We start from the raw sequence: 24842 nt of genomic DNA, 5'->3' as shown, positions 1-24842 counted from the left end.
CCTCTAAGAGACCACAGAGTTATCACTGAAGCACAAATTTCTGGAGACAGTGGGGCAAATTTACCATTTATGGGAAACGTTCTTTTTTTCACACAGTGAAACTGAGAAATGTATCAAATGAGAAATCTTTTCTCTAACGTTTTCTTCTTAAATACCCATTAATGCAAATCTTGGGAAATATAATTTTTCATCTCAGACTTGAAATAGATTATCATTAATAAGCATAACACACGTCTTACTGCTTGGCACCAGATTTTCTAAAATTATTATTTAAACAACCATAATGTTCATAACATCATAAATTTCCAACTTTTATAATTGCTTTTATTTTCTGAATGAAAACTGTTCAACCTATGTTCACCTAGACAGAGGCCTGCAAAATACAAGCATGTCACAGTTCACTTCAAAACAAATCAATGCTTTTGTTTTTGTCAAAATTGTAATATTAAAGTATTTATAAAAATTAACAAAGACTTATCTGTGGCCAATGGTAGACTCACAGAGCATTGTAGTATGGCATTTTGTGCAGTCTTTGTTTGTCCCTTCTTTATTATCTGTTTCCTTTTCTTTTTTTATAGAACTTTTTTATTCATTTATTCATATGTGCGTACATTGCTTGGGCCATTTCTCCTTCCTGCCCCTTTCCCCATCCTTCTCCCTCCTACCACCCTTGGTTACAGGCAGAACCTGTTCTGCCCTCTTCTCAAATTTTGTAGAAGAGAAGACATAGCTATAATAAGAAAGACATAGTGTTTTTGCTAGTTTGAGATAAGGATAGCTATACAGAGAAATTCCTAGCATTGCTTCCATGCACAAGTGTATTACAACCTGAATTGATTCATCTCTATCAGACTTCATTACTTCCTGGTCACCTTCCCATAGTGACCTCTCTCATTCTAAGGTAACTTTATTAGCTCCACTACAGTGGGCACATCAAGAACTTTCAACTTTTGGGTTTCCTTCCTCCTGTATTTATTCTCTCCTTAGCATGTGACCCATGTCTAATAATATTACTGCACTTGTTTTAGGTCTAAAATCTGCATATGAGGGAGAACATATGATTTTTGGCCTTCTGAGCCTGGCAAATTTTGTTTAAGATGATTTTCTCCAGCTCAATCCATTTACTTGAGAATGACAAGATTTAATTCTTCTTCATGGCTGAATAAAATTCCACTGGGCATAAATACCACATTTTCTTAATCCATTCATCAGTAGTGGGGCATCTTGGCTGCTTCTATAACTTGGCTATTGTGAATAGCGCTGCAATAAACATGGGTGTGCAAGTGCCTCTGGACTAACCTGAGTCACATTCCTTTGGGTATATCCCCAGGATCATATGGCAGATCTATGTTTAGATTTTTAAGCCTCTATATTGTTTTCCAGAGTGATTGTACTAGCTTGTATTCCCTCCAACAGTGTATGAGGGTTCCTTTTTCCTTACATCCTTGCCAACATTTGTTGTTGGTGGTGTTTTTGATGATAGCTATTCTAACACAAGTGAGAAGGAATCTTAGTGTGGTTTTAATATGCATTTATTTCCTTTATGGCCAGAGATGGTGAGCATTTTTTCATGTGTTTTTGGCATTTGAATTTCTTCTTTTGAGAAAGTTCTGTTTAGTTCAGTTGCCTATTTCTTTATTGGTTCATTGATTTTTGGGAGAGTATAGTTTTTTGAGCTTCCTGTATATTCTGGTTATCAGTCCTTTGTCTGATGTGTAACTAGCAAATATTTTCTCCCACTCTGTGGTGGTCTCTTCAGTTTAGAGGCCATTTCCTTTTTTGTACAGAAGCTGTTTAATTTCATGTAGTACCATTTGCCCATCATTTCTCTTAGTTGCTGGACTGCTGGGGTTCTATTAAGGAATCCTTGCTTATACCTATTGCTTCCAGGATATTCCCTGCTCTTTCCTGTACTTGCTTCAGAGTTTTGGATCTTATATTGAGGTCCATGATCCATTTTGAGTTGTTACTAGTGCAGGGTGATAAACATGGATCTAGTTTCATGTGGTTTCTGGCAGATAACCACTTTTCCCAGAGACTTTTGTTGAAGAGGTTGTCTTTTCTCCATCGTATGTTTTTGGTGACTTTATCAAAAATAAGGTGGGCATAGCTGTGTAGATTCATATCCGGATCCTCTATTGTGTTCCACTGGTCTGCATATCTGTTTTTGTGCCAGTACCATGCTGTTTTCTTTCTATTGCTTTGTAATATAGTTTGAAGTCTGGTATTGTGATACCTCCAGCATTGCTCTTTTGGCTGAGTATTGCCTCGGCTATTCACAGTGTCTTGTGTTTCCAAATGAATTTTAGGGTAGATTTTTCAATCTCTGTGATGAATGCCATTGGGATTTTGATGGGAATTTTTTTAAACCTGTAGATTGCTTTTGGTAGTATAGCCATTTTTACTATGTTGATTCTACCAATCCATGAGCATGGAAGATCTCTCCACCTTTGGTAGTTTTCCTCCATCTCTTTCTTCTGTGGTTTGTAGTTCTCCTTGTAGAGGTTACTCACATCCTTTGTTAAGTTTACTCCTAGGTTTTTGGTTTTTTGAGACTATTGTAAATGAAATTGTTTATATATAGTCTTTCTCAATTTGTTCATTGTTAGTGTTTATAAAAGCTAATGATTTTTGGAAGTTAATTTTGTATCCTGCCACCTTGCTGAAGTTGTTTATGGTGTCTAGGAGTTTTTAGGGTCTTTGAGGTACAGGATCATGTTGTCTGCAAATAGGGATATTTTGATAGTTTCTTTACCAATTTGTATTCATTTTATTTCTTTTTTTTGCCCTATTGCTTTGGTTAGGAATTCCAGGACTATGTTGAATAGGAGTGGGGAGAGTGGGAACCCTTGTCTCATTCCTGATTTTAGGGGAAATCGTTTCAGCTTTTTCATTAAGTATGACATGGGCTATAGGTTTGTCACATATGTTTCCTCTTCTGAGGCATCTTCTTCATCGTCCTTTTGCTCTTCCTCCACTTTTTTCAAAGTTGTGACAATTCTGGCAATGATTTTGTTTTGAAGATCATGGCTATGATTTGCACCTTTTTGAATGACAAAGGCAATCTGCAGCAAATACCACACAAAATCCTAATAACAGTCCTGAAAACAGAGTCACTAAAGGAAAACTGTATATTAACCCCAAACTAGTAATCCAAGATATTCAATAAAATAGTTATGACAAGTCCTGATATACATATATAACCAAAAAAGTGCTGACATACTTCACATAAAACAGAAACTGGAGTAAACTGTGGTGAAAAAGATTCAATACCCTTCCACACTTTCTCACTTATAAAGTTTATGAAGTCCTTAGTCCACAGACTCTAATAATGCCTAAATTCACCGTCTTTACAATGATAAATAGTAGGAAGAGCAGTTATAATAAACTGTCTACTCAGTCCTGTCTGCTCTGTGACATCTACTTTTGCAACATTAACTTCAAGATCATCCTTCATTCAGCAAAACTTTCCCATTCTAGTAGAAGATTTTGAGAAGCAGGACACGAGGGAACATAAAATTCTATCATCCACTCTCCTCCAGCAGGTCTGTCCATTTCTTATCTGTCATGGTGTGCACATCACTCCACTGACTGTGGACCCAGGTAGCCTCCCAAAACAGCAGTAGCAAAGCCACCAAGGAAATCCAGATGCCCAGAGGGCACCTTGTCAGACACTTGCCCACCCCTCAGCACATGGGAGGATCTCATCACCCCACAACAGCTCCCACCAGATTCTCCTAGTTGATGAAAAGATATTTTCTACCAAGCTTATTCAATAGCCAAATTCAAACAAAATAACTTTGCTTAGAATAACCATTATTAAAGATACCATATACTTTAACCATTTATATCCATTATATCAAATAATTTATAATAAATTGCATGATAGATCTTGGGGTTGAGTGATAGAGTCTTGTTAAATAAAGCATGTCAAAGACCTCCAAATATTTCATATTTTGTTACTAAAAATAAAGTTTGAATAAGTTGTTTGGCTTCCATCAAGTACAATAAATGAAGCAATAAAGAAAATCAATGGATTAGTGTTGAACACCAGAAAAGTTTTTCAGAAAGGATGCAGAGATAAAATTACAAAAGCTAAGGACTTCTGCTGGACTTTGAAATGGGCTCAGTAATACAAAAGCAGGTACTTTCTGAAAAGAAACAACATGCATAGAATAACACAGGTAGATTAGTGCAATGGTTCTCACATGTAATTCCAGTTGAGACGGAAAGGGTTGTTCAAGGCCAGTCCAGGCAAAAGAATTAGTGAGGCTCCATCTCAATCAATAAGCTGGATGTGGTGGTATGCACCTGTTAGCCTTATTAGTAGTTAGTGGATCTGAGGCCACCAGAAAATACAAGTTAGACCTTACATAAAAAAATAACACTAGCAAAAAAAAGTGCAGGCATGGTTCAAATGGTATGGCATCTGTCTTGAAAGCATGAGACACGAATTTAAGTTCCAGTACCAGAAAAAAAAAAAAAAACACAGGAGTAAATTACCATGGTATACTTAAGGAGTTTATATATTGAATGATTGAATTTTAAATCTCATAGAAAGTAGAGGGTGACTTAAATAGATAATGAGAGAAATAATCTTATAATCAGTGGAGAGCATTAAAATTTCAAACTTTAAATAAAAATGGAAGATTTTACATTTTAGTTAAATAACAGTTGTAAATTATAAAGAACAGATTACCGGGTAAAAATAAAGTTAGTCAGATAGAGGTTGGAAGTGCTCACCAGACCTGATTTACTTTTCTCCTTGAACACATGGAGGGAGTATCAGCTGTGTTGGGTTGTCTTTAGACCTGTGTACCAATTTTTAGTAACAGGATGTAAAGTTTATCATGACCACATGTAACTCCTTATATTGTCCTCTGGTGAAGACTACCCTAAATTCATGTAGAAAGAATAAGTACAAAAGCCATTAGGTGGATTTTAAAGATAGAGCCCTTAGGTGCTGCAGAAGACCAATATGATTGAATTGCAGGGGGACTATGTAAGAAAAAAATGAAGTCAGAGAATAAGCCCAAGACCACATGCCTTGGCAGGGAGTTTGCGTTATAGGTGAAGTAAGAGTGATTTTTCTTCCTAGGGATGAAAAGGGGTTTGAGCTTGTCATATCAGTATTTGTACCAAGTTTGCCCTTTATTTTCTTACGGACGTCTTTCTGTGCACTTCTCCCCTAAAAATAATTATTCCCTTTCTTTGTAAAAGGTCTTCTACCTCCATTTCACAATTGAATCAATCCTTAAAACTCTATCTTCACTGTTCAAAATTTTGAATTTTTTTCTCTGAAGTTAAGCAACACATTATTGTTGCAAAATTCTGCAGACTTCTCTCACTGAAAGAGAGAATCTTTTGTTTTAGGCCATGGTGATTACCTACTATGACTTTTCTACTCCTAAAGTCACATTCCTTATTCTGCTTGCTCACTTCATTCTTAGAACTTTAAGATCCATAAAATTATTTCTTGAGCTCCTAGAAATATTTCCAAATGAGAACTGAATAATTCCCTACCTGAAAAATCACATATTTAAAATTGATTTTTTGATCGATAATCTCCAATCCGTACCCCAAGCCCAAGTTTTTTACTTCTGTTTGCCATATGCTTTTAAATAATATATAAATAAGCCATGTTGATATTTTCAAAATTTGTAAAAATGGGATATTTGGTTCATAAATTGAAAAAGAATTGTTGATTTCAAAATATCACATAACCCATTAAACATAAAAATATTACCTCAAAATGATTTCAGAAAAAGTTTCAATTTTCTTTGATTTTATGAATATTTAACACAACTTAGTGTCTTAAAAAAGCATAAACAACTATGTTTTTACAATTCTAGATATTAAAAATCTGAAAGCTACTGGAAGGCTTACATTACTTTCTGGAAGCTCTGGTGGGAAGTTTGTTTTCTTCTCTTTTCTAGCCTCTGGAGTCCATCTGTATGCCTTGGTTTAAATTCCTAACCCAATACCTTCAGGTTATAAATTTCAAGAAAAATATGTCTCAAATTTCCATTTTTCATTTCTGTTTCAGTGTTATCTGCTATTTATTGGGTCCAACAATGGCCCTGATAATTCAAGATAATTTCAGCATCTCCAGGTCTTATAGGACTACAAACTTTAGAAAGGTTTTGCACTGGCTTAACACTCCATTGTCACTATGTTAAATTTTAAAATATTTTAACATGAGTTTCACTTTTTTATTTTGAACATGACCCATGAATTACCTAATCAGTCTTCTAATAGATCATGTCTACTTGATTTTCCTGCAGACTTAATGATCATTATATCTTAGTCATTTTCCTTGTTTGCCTTTGCTTCTAGTCATATTTTTATTCTTATAACTGCAGTCAATTATTTAATTATCTCACCTACTCTCATATGATAAGTACTATCAATTAACCAAAAAATTCAGACAATATTTCTACACCATAAAGATGACCCTCCTAAACCCCAGGTTTATGTGAGAAACTACCTATTCATTTTTTCGAGATCAATATGTCTGAAATTTAATTAATTTCCTTTCATATCCACCCTGCTCAATCTGTAGTCTTTCTCATCTTATCTGACAAGTTCCATCCTTCAAGTCACTCATTTATTCTGCCATTTCACACACTACATCTGATCAGTCAGAAAATCATGCTGATTTTGCCTTCAAATATATGCCTAGAATCTCACCATTTGATCATTATCACTGTTTGAGCCATCATGATCTTCACAGTGTTAGCTTTCAAACAGGTTATCTTCTACTGTTGTATCTCTACACTCTATTCTCAAGAAAGCAGCCAATGTATTTATGATATAAATAAGTTCAAATCATTCCTTTACTCAAAACTCTGATCTGTCTCCTTATTTCACAGAGTAAAATCAAAGTCTATGCAACGGTTTAAAACACTCTGTGTGATTTGATTCTCAATTACCATTCAGATCTTCATTATGCCCCAATATTAACTCAACTGTACCATACTGATCTATTTGCTGTTCTGCCGACACATTCATATTTTAGCATCCTGGTTCTACCTGTCTCCCCTTCTATAAGTATTTATCTTTCAAGTATGTAATTTACTAAATATGTAATCACTGGTGATGTTGTTAAGACACGGCCTTTTGGAGGAGATTAAGTCATAAGCATGGGGTACTTATAAGTAGAATTAGTGCCTTTATGAATGAGGAAGATTGTTTGTACCTCCTATCATATGAGAACCTAATAAGTAGGTACAATACCTGAGTCAGGAAACAAACCCTCAACAGACATGAAATCACCCTTGACCTTGTATTTCCCACACTCTGTAACTCTGAGAAATAAATTTAGGTTCTTTCTAAGCCACCAGTTGATGATATTGCTGATAACAACATAAACCAACTAATAAATCAATATCATCCCCATAAATCAAGGCAAATTTCCTAAAACTAACATTTTCCTACTCAAGTAGAATAGTTGTATTTTTCTGTAGAAAACTAACACTAACTTCCTCACATCACACAATAGCCAGTCCATTTATCGATGTCTCTAGCTTTTGTTTATACTGTTTCCCATTGTAGTAGCCTGAATATTGTCTTCTGCAAATGTATATCCACCCAGAACCTCTGAATATGACATTATTTAGAAATGTCTTTGCTGTTGTAGTTAAGATGCAGATATACTGGATTAGAGTGGGCCTTAAATGAAATAGACTTTGTCCTGATAAAAAGAATAGAGGACATGTAGAAATGGATACAATGAAGAATTTCATCCAACATGGAAGCATAAGTTAGAATGATTGAAATACAAGCGAAAATTCATAAGGATTGCTAGGAACTTCCAAAATCTGGAAGAGGCAACAAAGGATGCTCCTTTAGAACTCTTACAGAAAGCATCACACTGTTTATACTTTGTTTTAATAATTCTAGCCTCCATACAGCTATAAGAGATTAAGTTAGTGAAGTTTGCTGTTTGTGGTATTTTGTTATGGCAATCCTAGTAAAACTAATATGTCCATTATAAAATATATATTTTTAACTAAATGGAAGTCGTGGAAATTTATTTAATTGCAACAAACGAAAGATAACATAAGGAGTTTTGAATTCCCTCTATATTCTTTTGAATTGCAAACAGGTATCAGAATAAATTATTATGTTGCAGTAAGCAAAATTTACATAGGTTAATAGTAAGCACTATTGAAGTAAGAAACAAACTTTTTTTTTCTCTCAAGGTACATTTATAGGTAGATGATTCTGTACATTGTACTACATTGTACTACATTGTGTTTTGTAGTATGTAGTAGTATGTAGTATTTTTGGAAGAATACAAATACCAGTATCCTTGAATATTAGTTGTGAAAACTTTGAAAAGAAACACAAACCCTTTCATTTTATGAGTAAAACAAACTAAAATTTAGAAACATATCATTGTCTTTCCAAGAACAGTAATAAAACAGTAAGCATGATATGTAGTAAGCATTACTTTCATATGAGTTTTAGATTTTGAAATAGAAACTTAACATTTACCCATTGTGTTCTTCTTTCCCTTGAAAAATATTTGTTGGAAGCAGCCTTTTCAAGAAGAAGATTATATGAACAAGGAGGTAGCCAAGCTGCATATTAATTGTCTTGAGGTTATGTATCAAGTAAAAAGTGGGCAAGGGAACCAACAAACTATACTAACTCAGAGTCAAACAGGGAAATACTGGAGAAAATCAGCAACTTGTATGGAGTTAAGGTCAATCAATAAGCAACAGTGAGGCAATAGCCAGCACAGTGTCAGAATCATAATGTCACTGGCATGACTACAGCATAGTAAGAAATATCCATTGTTCTTATCTTTAAATATGGAGGGAGGGAGTCATTGGTAAGGAATGTAGATAAGTCTCTAATAATTGGAAAAAGTTTAAAAAACAAGTAAAATGCACAGCAAAGAACTCCACAAAAATCTTTCCCAGTCTGTCCAAAAAGGAACAAAGACTTGTTGATTTCACCCTAACAAAATCTATCAGATGTCTAAGTTCTAGAACAGTAAGTTAATAAATGTGTGTTTTTTTCTGGCTTTAGGTTTAAGATAATTTGTTCTACCAACAAAAGAAAATAGAAAAACAAGTTTCTCACTACTTAGAAAGTAAGAAATAAAAATGGAAATGCAAGAATAAATTTGGGTGATATTATGTAAGAATTGAAAATAATGGGGTGAATTCTAATTATTTCATTATATATATTTATAGACAGAAATATGAATGTGTATAGTGTTTTCATTAGTGTATATGCATACATAAGGACTAGAAATAGCACATATGAGACAAGGGTCTAATTTACTCTTCTGTGTGCAAATTTCCATTTTAACCAATACTATTTATTGGAAACAATTTCCTTTCCTCATTGTATATTTTTCACAATTTATTGGAAATATGTTTGCCATAAATGTGTGGATTGACTCCAGGCTTTCTATTCTTCTTCATTGGTTTGTATATTTGTCTTAATGAAAATGGCGTGCTTTTTTTGTTTACTATATTTTGAAGTTTGGGTAGTGTGAGGCCACTTGCTTTATGCTCAGTACTGTTTTAGCTATTCAGTGCCTTTAGAGGTTTCATGCAAATTTTATGATCATTTTTCAATTTACTTGGAAAAGTTATTGGTATATTGGTAAGAATTAAATTGCTACAGGATGGCAACTTTGGAGGTATGAATACTTTAATGATATTAATTCTTCCAATCCACAAATATGGGATACCTATTTACTTAGGTCTTTATTTCTTTCATCAATGTATTTATTGTAGTATTTATTGTAGGAAACTTCCACATTCTTGATTAAATTTGTTCTTGTATATTTTATTTTTGAGTAGTTTTGTAAATGGCTCATTTTCAATTTTTTCAAACAGTTGGTTTTTAGTGTATGTAAACATGGCCAATTTTTGTATTATGTTTTTGAATCCTGTAACTTTACTAAGCTTATTAATTCTGACAGATTTTCTGACAAAGTATTTAGTTGTTTCATGTAAAAACAAGCTTATATCACGTGTAAACAGGGGCAATTTAACTTTTCCATCACTCTTACTTATCCTTCTTCAAAAGTTTTTACTTATATTTCTTGTATAATTGCTTGTACTAATTCTATTTTGAATAGAAGTGATGAAAATTGGCATTCTTGCCTTGTTCTGGATCTTAACAGAAAATTCTAACTTTTCCTCATAGAGTATGGTTTTAGTTGTGGGACTGTTATATCCTACTTTTACTACATTGGGACAATCTCATATGTCTGATTTGTTGAAGTTTTTTGATCATTAATGACTACTGGAGGCAGAACAGGTCTAGTCTGGGGTTTTGGTACCAGTGGGATGGAAGAGGAATTAAGGAAAGAGCATAGGAAGGTGGATATAATCCAAATCCTTTGCACATAAGTATGTAAATGAAAATGATACCTGTTGAAATTTTCATGCATGGGGGAAGGAGGATAAAGAAGAATGGGAGAGGGGGTGAATTGAAGGATGATACATTTTGATATGTTGTAAGAACTTTTGTAAATGGCACAATGTACACCCACCCAGCACAGCAATAAAAAAAATAAAAACTATTGGATTTTGTCGAATGCTTTTCAGCATTTATTGAAATGGTTATATGTGTTTTTATGTTTATATAATTTTTAACTTTTGCTCTATTAATACGGTGCATCACTTATGCTGATTTAAATATAGTGAGTAATCTGCTTTTTAGGGTAAATCCCACTTGGTCATGTTAAGTGATGCTTTTAATATTCTGTTAAATTTAATTTGTTAGTATTTTTGCATACATGTTATTCAGGGATATTGACTTATAATTTTGTTTTCTTGTTGTGTTCTGGTTTGACTTTGGTGTCAGTATAATTCTGGTCTCCTAAAGTCAGTTTGAAATACTATAAGTCACTTTTTTGCAAATAGTTTGGGAATACTGCTATTAGCTTATCTTCAAATGCTTAATTGAATTCCACCATGAAACCATGTGGTACGGTGCATTTCTCTGATCAGACTTTTATTATTATTATTATTATGGAGTCATTCTCTTTACTCTCTATTGGTCTGCTTAGAAATTTCTTTTTACTTGGTCTTGGTAGTTTTTAATGTTTCTGTTAGTTATCCAGTCCACTAGTATTTATTTGTTTATAGTAGTCTCATGATCCTTGTATCATGAAAATATTAGTTGTAATGCCTCCTTTTATTTCTGATTATGGTTAATTGAATTCCTTTGCTTTCCTTAGTCTACCTAAGTATTTGATCATTTGATTATTCAAAAATCAAATTACATATTTGTTTTGCGCTCTGTATTTCATTTGTCTGCTCTTACAGTATTTCATTCCTTATACAAACTTTGGACTTTGTTCTGTTTTTCTAATTTCTTGATGTGCAACACTAAGTTGTTTATTAGAGATCCTTCTTTTTGATATAAGAAACATTGACAGCAGCTCCTCTTTTAGAGCTGCATTTGGTATATCACATATTTTTCTGTGTTTTCTTCATTTTTTTGTAACATGATTTTTTACATTTTCATTTTAATTTATCCAGAACTTTTTGTTGGTCAGAAGTTTGTTGTATAAATTCATGCATATGTGAATTTTCTGAGTTTCTCCTGTTACTGATATTTAGTTGTGGTAAGAAAAGATACTTGATATGACTTTAATCTTAAATATGTTAAGATGTGTTTTGTGGCCTAACATATGATCTATTCTGGAATATGTTCTGTGCATACTTGAAAATTGCATGCATTTTATTACTGTTGGGTGGAATATTCTGAATATGTCTATTACTATTAGTATCATTTGATCTAGAGTATTGAGTCTAATGTTTCAGAGTTGATTTTGTTTTCAACAATCCTACCATTGATAAAGTGAGACATAGATGCCTATTATTATTATTATTGTCATTATTTGGGGGCAGCGCAACTCTCCTGTTTGTTTTAAATATTTAGGTTACATGTGTCTTTTATATATATATATATATATATGATTGTAGGTATACATATGTAATTATGTACACTGTTATATTCTCTTGCTGAATCGACACTTTCATCACTGTAGTATGATTTGTCTCTTACAGTTTTATTGCTTAAAATCTCTTTTATCTGATATAAATATAGCTACACTTGTTCTCCCTTTTTTCAATTTTAATGGAATAACATTTTCTATCTCTTCAGTTTCAGTCTATGTGCATCGTTGCTGATAAGGTGACTGTCTTGTAGGTAGCATACAGTTGATATTTTGTATTAATTCAGTCACCTTTGATTTCTATTTAGAATCTAATACATTTCCATTAATGATGATTATGGGATGATACAAATTTACTACTGCTTCCTTACATTTTATTTATTGTTGTCTAGTTGCTTTGCAGACCCATTCTTTCTTTCTCTCTTGATATTTTTCTTTGTGGTTAAGTGATTTTTGTCTAGTGGAATGTTTTAACTCCTTGCTTTGTATTTTTTGTACATTTATGGTAAGTTTCCTTTGTTGGTTACCATGAGAATTATAACAATTATCTTATAATTTTAACAAGCTTTTTAAGCTGATAATAACTTAACTTTGACTATGTAAAAATTAGCCATTTTTTTCTAACTTCTCTTGTTTGAATATTTGATGTCACAATTTGTATATTTTAGATGGAATATTAATTAGTAAATTATTATAACTATTATAAATTTAATAGTTATATCTTTTAACATCACACCAATGATGTGGTTCACACACCTCTGGATTTGACTATTCTGAATTTGACTATCTAGGTACTTTATTAAATATTGATGTAGTCCCTAAAACATGTGCTACAGTAATGTACATTTATGTACTACACACCACAAATTTAGTTTGAAAGATAAAAGTATTTAGAGTCCTTGTGCTGAGATACAATTTATTAAATTAAGTTTGTATACATTTATATAAATTATAATTGGGCAAACTTTTAAATAGAATATTTTAACAAGAAATTTCAGACACTTAACCTTACATTCAAATGACATATACTGAAAAAAGAAATAATTAAATTTATTTTAAACAGAACACAACTTTGATAATGAGAAAAGTAAAGCATAGGGATATTTATCATTTTAATATTTGAGGATATTTTTCACCTATTGATAATGTTAGAAAGTTGTACCCTCCTAACAGTTAACTTCATGTACCCTAATTTAGTGAAACAATTCTCTGTATCAGAGTATTTTCAGAAAACTAGATTTGTAAAAACAATAGAAGATATTTTTGTTACTTTCAATAGATTAAATGTCTTTAATTTTTCTAAAAAATTAAGGTGAACTTGCTCTCTAGTGAACAATTATCAGAAAAATATAGCATGGCTTGTTTACTATTCTTAGTCTTCTACTTTTTACCTATCCACTTGAGATGGATCACAGTAAACTATGGTACCTCTGAAGAAAAAAATATAACAAAAATATCTAGGAAAAAGTTGAAACACATTACTCAATCATTAATTCGAGAATTAAATCACATCCTTTCACTTCTTATCTTCCTGTACTGTTTCTATACAAATGTGTAATTGTCTAATATTTTAAATAAATTCCTGAAAAATATATCAAAATAGTTTCCAATTCAGTATAGGCCTTAAAATGATAGCCTTATGCACTGTAGTCACACAAACGCATACAAACAAATTATAATCATATGAATGATATATAAGAGATTTATGCAAACATTTCTGGAATCCTGAACATAATTAATAAAATATGAAAGAATTATGTTATCATGAACTTAGTGTACACCTACTTGTTCAGAACAAGTAACTGCACAATACTTCCTATGTAGGAAGTACAGTTTTGTGTGAGTGTTATTGAAAATAAAGGGGTTTGGTAATGAAGTGCTGAAGTAATAATTGGGTGTTGCAGTGTAATATTATTCTTTATTGATGGCATTTGAATTTTTCTTGCTCTAGCTACAAGGACCCCAAATTTAGTTGTCTGTTTTTACTTAAGTGTTGAACACTCTTTTATTCTCCTTTTCTTTACCTCAAGGAAAGCGTCTTTTGTTTTCTAAGTCACCAGTTCCATATTATTAGGATTCTCTAGAGGAACAGGATCAATATGATATAAATGTTTGGGGATTTGTTGTACTGATTAAATGATTGGAGGTTGTATAATATAACAATGGCTGTCTGCACACTGGAAAGCCCGAGAACCCTGTGTCTGCTTAGTGAAAGAACATGGAACTTTCAGAGTAAGAGGGACCAATGATGCTCTCCCAGTCCAAGGATGAAAGCCTGGAACTTTCTTAAAGTCATTGATGTGGCTGAAGAAACTGGAGTCAGCTGTCATGACTCATGCCGGAATCAGTAGACGTATTGGCTCAAGAAGAACAAACCTGGCACACATTGGCCAGTCTTCTCCTTTTCCCAATTTTAATGCATCTGAGCTCAAATTATATTAGATGGTGCAACCCACGTTTGAGACATGCCTTTTCCCTTTAGTTGTCACAGATGCAAATCATCTCAGGAAATAGCTTCACTGACAACCTAGAAGTGTGCATTTGTAATCTTTTAAGCATCTCATTATTCAATAAATTGACAATCCAATTGACCATCACCACTTCTAAATTTTTAAAATTTTTTAAAAAATTACTTTATTATTGCTGTACTGGGAGTATACTGTGATGCTTACAGAGGTGGTTGCAGTATATTTTAGTTAAATTCAGCCCCACAACTTCTAATCTTCACTTCCTTTTCTTTCAAAATGACTCTTTAATTACATATTCTTCATTCACATGTTTTTAACATCACAATGTATAGATAATTTAATTTCTTTCTAAAAGTACCAGTATTTTCCTTACCATTATATTTTATCTATTCAATATTGATAAGATCACAGTGTTGTTTCAGTTGGCACTTCTACAATTTCAAGCTCTTTAGCTTTGAATCTGGTTTTCTAGTACCAAGTACAAATCATTTTATAATATTACTCATTCTGTTACCCATGATGATCAACCAAGATCTTTAAAATATTTTTAAGTCTAGATAGGTCACATTGTGACAAACTAGGTGGGATCAGTATTAATTTTTTTTTACTTAAATGAACACCCCTCCAATTAAGCAACTTCCCTAGCTCCTGTCCTTATTGTCTTACCTAAGAAAAATGAATACTTCTCTTCTAATTTCTGATCAAACATTCAATATAATTCTTCTCCTTTTAAAACAATGTAAACACAAAAAAATTCACAAATGCATGTATACCATCAAGTACACTGTCCTTTAAATTAGTCTTCCTTTTTCCCTTTTTTTATATCTCTTCTTTTTTTTTACTTTGTGCTGGGTGGGAATACATTCTGGCATTTACAGATGTTCTTACAATATATCATACTTGAATTCACCCACTCCATCAATCTTTTTTATTCTCCTGCCCCCGTTCCTGGAATAGTTTCCACAGATGTCATTTTTCTATTTACATGCATGGGTGTACAGCATTTCCACTGTATCATCCTCCTATAACCTTTCCCTACCTCCTCGCTCCTCTTCCTTCTACTAACCACCCAGGCAGGACCTGTTTTGTGCTCCTCTGACACTGTAGGAGAAAAATAAAATAACATTTTTGTGTGTAAGATAGCTATACAGGGAGTTTCCTTGTGACATTTCCATGTATATATGTATTTTAACCCAAATTGGCTCATTGCCTCTATTTTTCTCCTTTCTACCTCCTTAGTCTTAGGCTTCTGTTGATTTTGACATGTTTAAAAATTCTATATTAATTCTTGTATAGGAAGTACATCAAACATATTCACCTTCTTAAATTACTTCTTTTACCCTCCCTCTCTCCCCTTGGCATATGAGCTCCTCCAGCATGACTTGTTTTCATAATTTTGCTTATATTCGTATTGAGTCTATATTCCACATATGAGAAAAAACATGGCTTTTGGCCTTCTGAACATAGCTAACTACTCTTAAGATAATGTTCACTAGTTCCATTCAATTACCTGCAGATGACAAAATTTCATTCTTCTTTATGGCTAGATAAGATTCCATCGTATATAAATACCACATTTTCTTAATCCATTCATCAGTAGTGGGACATTTTAGCTGTTTCCAATGCTTAGCTATTGTGAATATTGCTGCAGTAAATATGTGTGTGCAGGTGCCTTTATAGTAACCTGACTTACATTCCTTAGGGAATATCCCTAGGAGTGGTATCGCTGGACCTTATGGCAGTTATAATTTTAGTTTTTTGAGATGCCTCCATACTGTTTTCCATAGTGGTTATACTAATTTATATTCCCACCAACAGTGTATGAGGCTTCCTTTATCCCTGCATTCTTTCCAATATTTGTTCTTTGTGTTCTTCATGGTAGTAACTATTCTAACAGGAGTAAGGTAGAGTTTTAACATGGTCCCCGGAATAGTTTCAACAGAACATTTTTCCATTTACGTGAATGTATACACAGTACTTGCATCATATTCAACCTCCTATCCCCTTTCCTCCACGCCCCTTCCATTGGTATTGACCCCCCCACACACACAGCTCCTGGGCAGGACCTGTTCCTTTATGGTCAGGGATGTTGAGCATTTCTTTATGTGTTTTTAGCCATTTGTACTTCTTCCTTTGAAAATACTCTGTACAGTTCATTTGCACATTTCTTCACTGGGTCATTGTTTTTGGGGGTGAGTTTAGTTTGGTAAGCTCCCAGAATATTCTGGTTATTAATCCTTTGTCAGATGTTTACTTGGCAAAGACTTTCTGTAATTTTTATGAACTTCCTCTTCAATCTGTGACCATTTTTTTGCAGAAACTTCTTAATTTCATGTAGCCCCATTTGTCAATCATAAGTTCCTGAGCAATTTAAGTTCTATTTAGGAAGTCATTGCCCATGCCTATTAGTTGCAGTGTATTTCTTGCTCTTTTCTTCACTAGATTCAAGGCTTCAGGTCTTAAATTAAGGTCCTTAATCCACTTTGAGTTGATACATGTACAGGGTAAAAGACATAGATCTGTTTTCACTTTTCAGCATGCAGATAGCCAGTTTTCCCAACAACATTTGTTGAAGAAGTTATCTTTTCCTCATCGTCTGTTTTTGGCACCTTTATCAAAAAACAGTTGGGCATAGCTATGTGGATTCATATCTGAGCCTTTGACTTGTGTTCCACCAGTCTTCATATCTGTTTTTGTGCCAGTACCATGTTATTTTTATTGCTATGACTCTAGCATAGTTTGAAGCCAAGTATTGTGATACATCCAGTGTTGTTCATTTTACTAAATATTGCCTTGGCTATTTGTGGTCTTTGGTGCTTCCAAATTAACTTAGGGTTGACTGTTCAATATCTATGAAGAATTTCATTGGGGTTTTGAATGCGTAGATTGCTTTTGGTAATATAACCATTTTTACAATATTAATTCTGCCAATCCATGAGCATGGGGAATCTTTTCATTTTCTGTAGTTTTCATCTATTTCCTTGTTCAATGGTTTATAGTTTTCCCAAAGGTCTTTCACATCTTTCATTAAATTTATTCTTCCAAATATTTTGAGGCCAATGTAAATGCAATTATTTTCCTACATTCTTTCTCAATCTGTTCATTGTTGGTTTATAGAAAGAGTACAGAGTTTTGTAAATTGAGTTTGTATTCTCTTAATTTACTGAAGGTGTTTATGATCCCTAGGAGTTTTTTCGTGGAGTTTTCAGGTCTTTTAGGCATAAGTACATGTCACCTGCAAATTGGGATAGGTTGGCTTCTTCCTTTCCTATTTGTATTTCTTTTATTTCTTCTTCCTGTTTTATTGTTCTTGCTATGAATTCCAAGAATATGTTGAATAAGAGTGGAAAGAGTGGACACACTTGCCTCAGTCCTGACTTTAGAGGAAATGGATTCAGTTTTTCTCCATTTAGTAGGATGTTGGCTGTAGGCTTGTCATATATAGCATTTATTATATAGAGATATATTTCTTTTATTCCTAGTTTAATAAGAGTTTTTCTCATGAAAGGATGTTGAATTTTGTCAAAGGCTTTTTCTGCAACTGTTGAGATGATTATGGGGTTTTTGTGTTTGCTTCTGTTACATTTAATGATTTGTGCATGTTGAACCATCCCTGAATCCTTGGGATGAAATTGACTTCATCATGGTGTATGAGCTTTATGATATGCTGTTGAATTTAGTTTGCCAATATTTTATTGAGGATTTTTGTATCTGAGTTCATTGAAAAGTTTGGCCTGTGTTTGTAATACTGGTGCTATAGAATGAGTTTGGCAGTGTTCCTTCCCTTTCTGCTATGTGGATATGTTTGAGGAGTATCAGTATTTGTTGTTCATTAAAAGTCTGTTAGAATTCTACAGTGAATCCATCAGGTCCTGGACTTTTCGTTTTTTGTGGCACTCTTTATTGCTATTTCAATTTCATTCCTCGTTTTAAATCTGTTTAGGTGATTAATATCTTCTTGGTTCAAATTTGAAGAGTCATATCTGCTTAGAAATTTGTCCATTTCTTCCAGATTTTGCAATTTATTTGAATATAGATTTTGAAGAAGTTTCTAATGATTCAGTGGGCTTCCTTGGCATTTTTAGCTATCTCCCCATTTTTTTTTTCAAATTTTGTTAATTTTCATATTTTTCTTACCACTTTTAGTAAGATTTGACAGGTGTTTTTCAATTTTTTTTATCTTTTCAAAGAAACAGATTTTTTGTTTTGTTGATTCTTTGTATCATTTTTGTCATTACTTCTTGATTTTGACAGTTATTTTTATTATTTCTCTTCTGCTAGGTCTGGGTTTGGCTTGTTCTTGTTCTTCTGGAGTTTGATATGCAGCATTAGGTCACTTATTTGAGATCTTTCTGTGTTTTTAATATCTGCATTCATGGCTACAAACGTTCCTATAGGACTGTCTTTGCTGTTTCCCACAGGTTCTGACAGGTCGTGCTTTCATTCTCATTAAATTACGGGAACTTTTTGATTTTCTTCCTTATTTGCTTGGTGATTCACATGTCATAGAGCAACATGTTGTTCGGTCTCCATGTGTTTGAGTATTTTCTGCTGTTTCTTTGGTTGTTGAGTTCCAGTTTTATTATGTTGTTGTCAGACAGGATGCAGTGGGTTATTTCAATTTCCTTATGTTTGTTAAGACTTGCTTTGTGATCTCAAATGTGGTCTACTTTGGAGAAAGGTTAGGTTCATGGTCTGCTGAGAAGAGTGTATATTGTGATGTTGCAAAATAGAGTACTCTGTGGATGTCTTTCAGGTCCATTTAATCTATGGTGTCATTTAATTCTAGAGTTTCTCTGTTGATTTTTTTATCTGGTTGACCTATCTATTGGTGATAGGGGTGTATTGAAGTTTCCCTCCACTACTGTACTGGGATTTATCTGTGTTTTTAAGTTCAGTTGAGTATGTTTAACGAAGTTAAGTGCACAGACATTGGGTGTATATAACTTTATAGTTCTTTTTTTCTTCTGGATGTATTGCTCCTTTTATTAGTATAAAATGACCTTCTTTGTCTCTTCTGACAAATTTAGGTTTGAAGTCCACTTTATCTGATGTAAATATTGCTACTCCTTCTTGTTATCAGGAGTCATTAACTTGGTGAATCTTCTTCCAACCTTTCACTCTAAGGCAATGTTGTTTCAGTTCATAAACAACAAATTGTTGAATCTTCCTTTATAATAAAGTTTCCCAATCAGTGTCTTTTGATGGGGACATTTGGCCATTACCATTCAGTGTTAATATTGAGAAATGTGTGGTGATTCCTGCCATTTACTTACTTTTGTTGGATAAGGGTTTGTGTGTGTGCAACTAATTCTATGGTGCTTTCTGATGACTTGTCTGCTCTTCTCTTGAGGTTTAACAATTCCCATCTTATCATGACTACGTTTTTTTTTCATCATCTGTATGTAGGATTCTTTTCAGAATCTTCAGTAGTGATGGTCATGTATTGTTTTAGCTCCTGGTTATCATGGAAGAATTTTATTTTTCCTTCATTTTTTTTCCTTTTATTATTGTAATGGATGTGGGTATGTTATAGCATTTACACAGGTTCTTACGATGTATCATATACATCATACATGAATTCATCTCCTCTACCATTCTCCTTCATCCCCCCTCCCCTGATTCCTGGAGTAGTTTCAGCAGGTTTTATTTTTGCATTTACATACATTTGTGCACATTTTTTGCACTGTGTTAACCTCCTACCTCCTTGTCTCAACACTTCATCCATCCCACAGGTGCCAGCCATTCCCTCTGGGCAAGACTTTGTCTGCCATTCTATTAACCAATTTTGTAAAAGAAAAGATAAATGAAAAACATGAAATTTCAGCTACATACATTTAGCTTCCTTGTGATAATTCCATATATATTATAACCCCAACTGCTTTATCTCTTCTATTTTTCTTCCTTCTACCTTAGTCCCTTTCTTGTGGTAGTTTCAGTCAATAAGAATTCTGTGTTCAATCTTGAATACAGAGTATATAAACCCTATTCAGGTTCTTAGTTTCCCTATCCCTCTTGTGTATGACCTCCACTTAGTATGGCCAGTGTTTCACAACATTGCTACATTTGTGTTAGGTCTATGTTCAGCAAATCAGGGAGAACATGTGACTTTTGGCCTTCTGAGTCTGGCTGACTTCACCTAAGATGATGTTCTTTATTTCCATCCAGTTACCTGTGAATGACAAAATGTCATTCTTTGTGGCTGAGTACAATTCCACATGTTCTCTATCTGTTCATCAGTTATGGGGCATTTTGTTTGTTTCCATAGCTTAACTATTGTGAATAGTGCTGCAATAAATATGGGGTGCAGGTGCTTTTGTTGTAAGCTGACTCACAATCCTTCAGGTATATCCCTAGGAGTGGTATTGCTGGATTATGACAGGTCTGCTTTTAGTTTTTGAAGGAGCCTCCATACTGTTTTCCATAGTGGTTGTACTAGCTTACATTCTTACCAGCAGTATATGAGGGTTCCATTTCCGCTGTTTCCTAGTCAAATTTGTTTTCATTTCTGTTCTTGATGGTAGCTATTCTAAAAGAAGTAAGGAGGAATCTTAAGATGATTTTTACTTATATTTCTTTTATGACCAGGGATGGTGAACATTGTTTCATGTATTTTTTGGTCATTTATACATCTTCTTTTGAAAATTCTCTGTTCATTTCATTTGCTGATTCATTCATTGGGTCATCGATTCTCGATGAGTATATTTTGGTTTTCAGTCCCTTGTCTGATGTATAGCTGGCAAAGATTTTCTCCTATTCTGTGGATGGAGTCTTCAATTTAGAGACCATATTTTTGTTGTTGTGCAGAATCTTTTTGATTTCATGTAGTCCTCTTTGTTGAGCCTTTCTCTTATTTGCTGAGACACTTGAGTTCTACTGAGGATGTCATTACCTATGCTTATTGCTTCCAGTATATTACCTTCTCTTTTCTGTACATGCTTCAAGGTTTCAAGTCTTGTGTTAAGGTCTTTAATCCATTTTGACCTGACACTTGTACAGGGATAAACATGGGTCTAGTTTCAGTTTTCTGTATGCAGATACCCAGTTTTCCCAGCAACATTTGTTGAAAAGGCTGTCTTTTCTACATTGCATGTTTTTGGTTCCAAGACAGGAAGAAGATATAAAACTATCTCCATTTGCAAATGAAATGATCTTATACCTAAAAGCCAAAAAACTCCACCAAAATCTCCTAGACACCATAAATAGCTTCAGCAATGTAGCAGTATACAAAATCAACTTATAAAAATCAGTATCCTTTATTTACACCAACAGCGAGCATATTGAGAAGAATATAGTAAAATAATTCCATTTACAGTAGCCTCAAAAGTCAAATACTTAGAGACAAACTTAACAAATGATGTGAATGACCTCTACAAGGAAAAAACACAAACCATTAAAGAAAGAAGTTGAAGAAAACGACAGAAGATAGAAAGATCTCCCATGCTCATAGATTGACAGAGTTCGTACAATAAATGGTGGCTATACTACCATTTACTAGTAATCTAATTGTTCAATGGAATTCCCATCAAAATCACAATGACATTCATCATATAGGTTGAAAAGTCAACTTAAAAGTTCATCTGGAAACACAAAGACCACAAATATCCAAGGCAATACTGAGCAAATAGAGCAAGACTGGAGATACAGAGGTATCACAATACTCGACTTCAAACTATACTACAGAGCTGTAGCAATAAAAACAGCATGGTACTGGCACAAAAACAGATTATGAAGACAAGTGGAATAGAATAGCACCTCCTTCAATTTTGAATGATAGCTTTATTGGATAGGTCTCCTAGGCCTGAAATTCCATTCCCTTCTTGCTTTTATTTTTCTGTTGAGAAATCTGCTGTTATTTTTATGGGTTTACCTTTATGTTTTGATTTTTCTCTCTTACAGCTTTCAATATTCTTTTCTTGTTCTCTGTGCTAATTGTTTTAACTATAATATTTTTTGGAGTGGTTCTATTTTCATCACATCTGTTTGCAGTCCTGAAGGTTTCCCTTACCTGACTGGGAAACTTGGGAAATTTTCTGCTATTATTTAGTTGAATATATTACAGATAACTTTGGCTTCAATGCCCATGCAGAGCCTCCAGACCTATCCTGGCACCACATAAAGACCTGTGTCCTGGTGGAATGTACTTGTGATTCAGCTGACATCACCATCACACTGTGTGGGGTTAGGTGCACCACTGAAACTGTATAGTCCCTTATGGATGTGAAATCATGTACAACAAAGCTTAGTATTAGCCTTGGTGTCCAGGGAGTGCTTTCAAGAACACTACCAGGACATGTTACTTTGGAATGGAGTAAGACTCCATTTGCTTGTATTTATATTAGGTCTATATTCCACAAATGAGATAAAACATGCAGCTTTTAACTTTCTGAATGGCCAACTTCACTTAAGATTCTGTTCTCCCGTTCTATTCATTTACCTGCAAATGACAAAATTTCATTCTTCTTTGTGACTGAATAAAATTCCATTGTATATAAATAGCACATTTTCTTAATCCAGTCATCAGTAGTGGGGCATCATGACTAATTCCATACTTATGAACAACAGATCACACTAGGGGAGGTCACAAATAAAAGAGGGAGGTGAAACAAAGAAGTTAAGAAGGTGAATATATTTGCTGTACTTCCTATACAAGAATGAATCTATAATTTTTAAACTTATAGAAATCACCATAAGGAGGGGACTAAGGTAGGAAGGAGAAAAATAGAGGAAAGGAAGCAATTTGAGTTATAGTACATATATACATGGAAATGTCACAATGAAACTCCCTGTGTAACCATAGTAAACAAACAAAAATGTCATTTTATTTGGAGGATTGGTACCAATGGGAGTGAGGAGAGGTGGGAAAATGGCATAAAAGAGTGAATATAATGTGAACACTGTGCACACATGTATGTAAGTGGAAGAATGATACCTGTTCAAACTATTCCAGGAATTGGGGGCAGGTGAAGTAAAGGAGTATGGTGGAGGGAGTGAATTTAAGTATGATATATTTGATGTATTGTAAGAACTTTAAAAAATTCCACAATATACTCCCCCAGTACTACTGAATAAAAAAATAATAAACTACTGAAAGAAAAAAAATTAAAAATAAAAAAGCCTTAAAATATATAGGTATATTCTCCAAATTTCTTTCTTGTTACACAGAGGAGTGAATTTCCTCTCAGGTCAATGAATGCTCTGGCCTGTTTTTTTTTATTTGTAATCCAGGTACTGACCCTTCTAAAGAGGCTTTCTCTGTGATTCTGCCCCTTGTTAAGGTTGTTACTCTGGGCTATGTGGCAATGGATGGTTCCCCTTTCTACTGGACAGTTTTTGGGAATCTGCTCAGGGTATTTGAGCCCAGACTCTTTCTGGGGGATGAGCTATATGGTTCAATGTGATTTTTGGTGGTGGGTTCTTAGAAATGGTCCAAGAGGAGCTGGTATGTCAGCAGTTGCCAAATCCTTCTGCCCACAGGGCAAACCTGAAAGTTAGAATTGAACTTTTTAGTCAATTGCCTTTCTCTTGAAGGTTGTCAGTTTCAGCTTACTACCAGTTTCTCTAAAGGGTCAAATGTGTTGTTAACTTCCCCAGACTGCATCTGGGCCACACACCCTCCCTGCCCCACACAGTTTACCACTCTGTCCCACCCCCATCCCAGGGTGGAAGTGAGATTTTTCACTCCACTTATTAGGCCACAGATTCTGTCAGCAGGGGTGTAATCTACCTACCTGTTACTCTGGGCTGTGTGGTTTCCTCCAGAGCAGATGATGTGGTAGGTCACTTGGTGGAGTTGTAGGGGTTATAATTTCGCTAGGTGGTATCAGGAGTCATCCCAGCATGACCCAAGTAGGTAATGTCAAAGGTTCCATGTCCATGAATTTTGGCAGATCCAGGAAATTCATGCTTGCAGAATGAGTTCTGCAGTTCTCCACATTATGTTTTTGCTTAGGTCTTCAGTGTCTGGGCTTCCAGGGCTGTTATGTATTACAAAAAGCTAATTTAAAAGTGGATCATTGTATATTATGCACACCCTGTGTATTGGCGGTATTTTAATTCATGAAAAAGCTAGGTTATTTGATCCTTACTACCACAAATCTGAAGTATTCTTTGAGACTCAGTTTTCCAGGGTTGGCTATGTGCCATCTTGGTTTCCCTCGTTTCTCATTTCTTGAAGACTCAATTATTTTTCTGATCTCTCTATCCTTATTTCTTATCCAATTAATAATTTGCTTAGCTACCAGTTTATTTTCATTCTTTTTGTTTTTTTGGTTGTACGGGAGTTTCATCTCAGAGCTTCATGCTTGCTAGGCAGGCAGACTACCACTTTAACCACTCTACCAGCCTATTGTTATATTGGTTATATTTGATGGGGTTCATGACCTTGAACCTTGATCTTACTGATCTCTGCCTCCTGAATCACTAGGATTACAAGGATA

At 34.0% G+C, this 24842-nt stretch overlaps 1 pseudogene; it reads right to left on the bottom strand.

Moving 5' to 3' along the window:
• Window positions 1-2909: 2909 nt before the first annotated feature.
• LOC109681118 (thioredoxin-related transmembrane protein 1 pseudogene) overlaps window positions 2910-24842 on the bottom strand; it is an 89431-nt pseudogene continuing 67498 nt past the window's right edge.

The sequence above is a fragment of the Castor canadensis genome, chromosome 10, assembly GCF_047511655.1.
Source record: "Castor canadensis chromosome 10, mCasCan1.hap1v2, whole genome shotgun sequence".
Taxonomy (NCBI): domain Eukaryota; kingdom Metazoa; phylum Chordata; class Mammalia; order Rodentia; family Castoridae; genus Castor; species Castor canadensis.
Note: the sequence above shows the minus strand (reverse complement) of the source record. Positions and strands in the feature narration are given on the sequence as shown.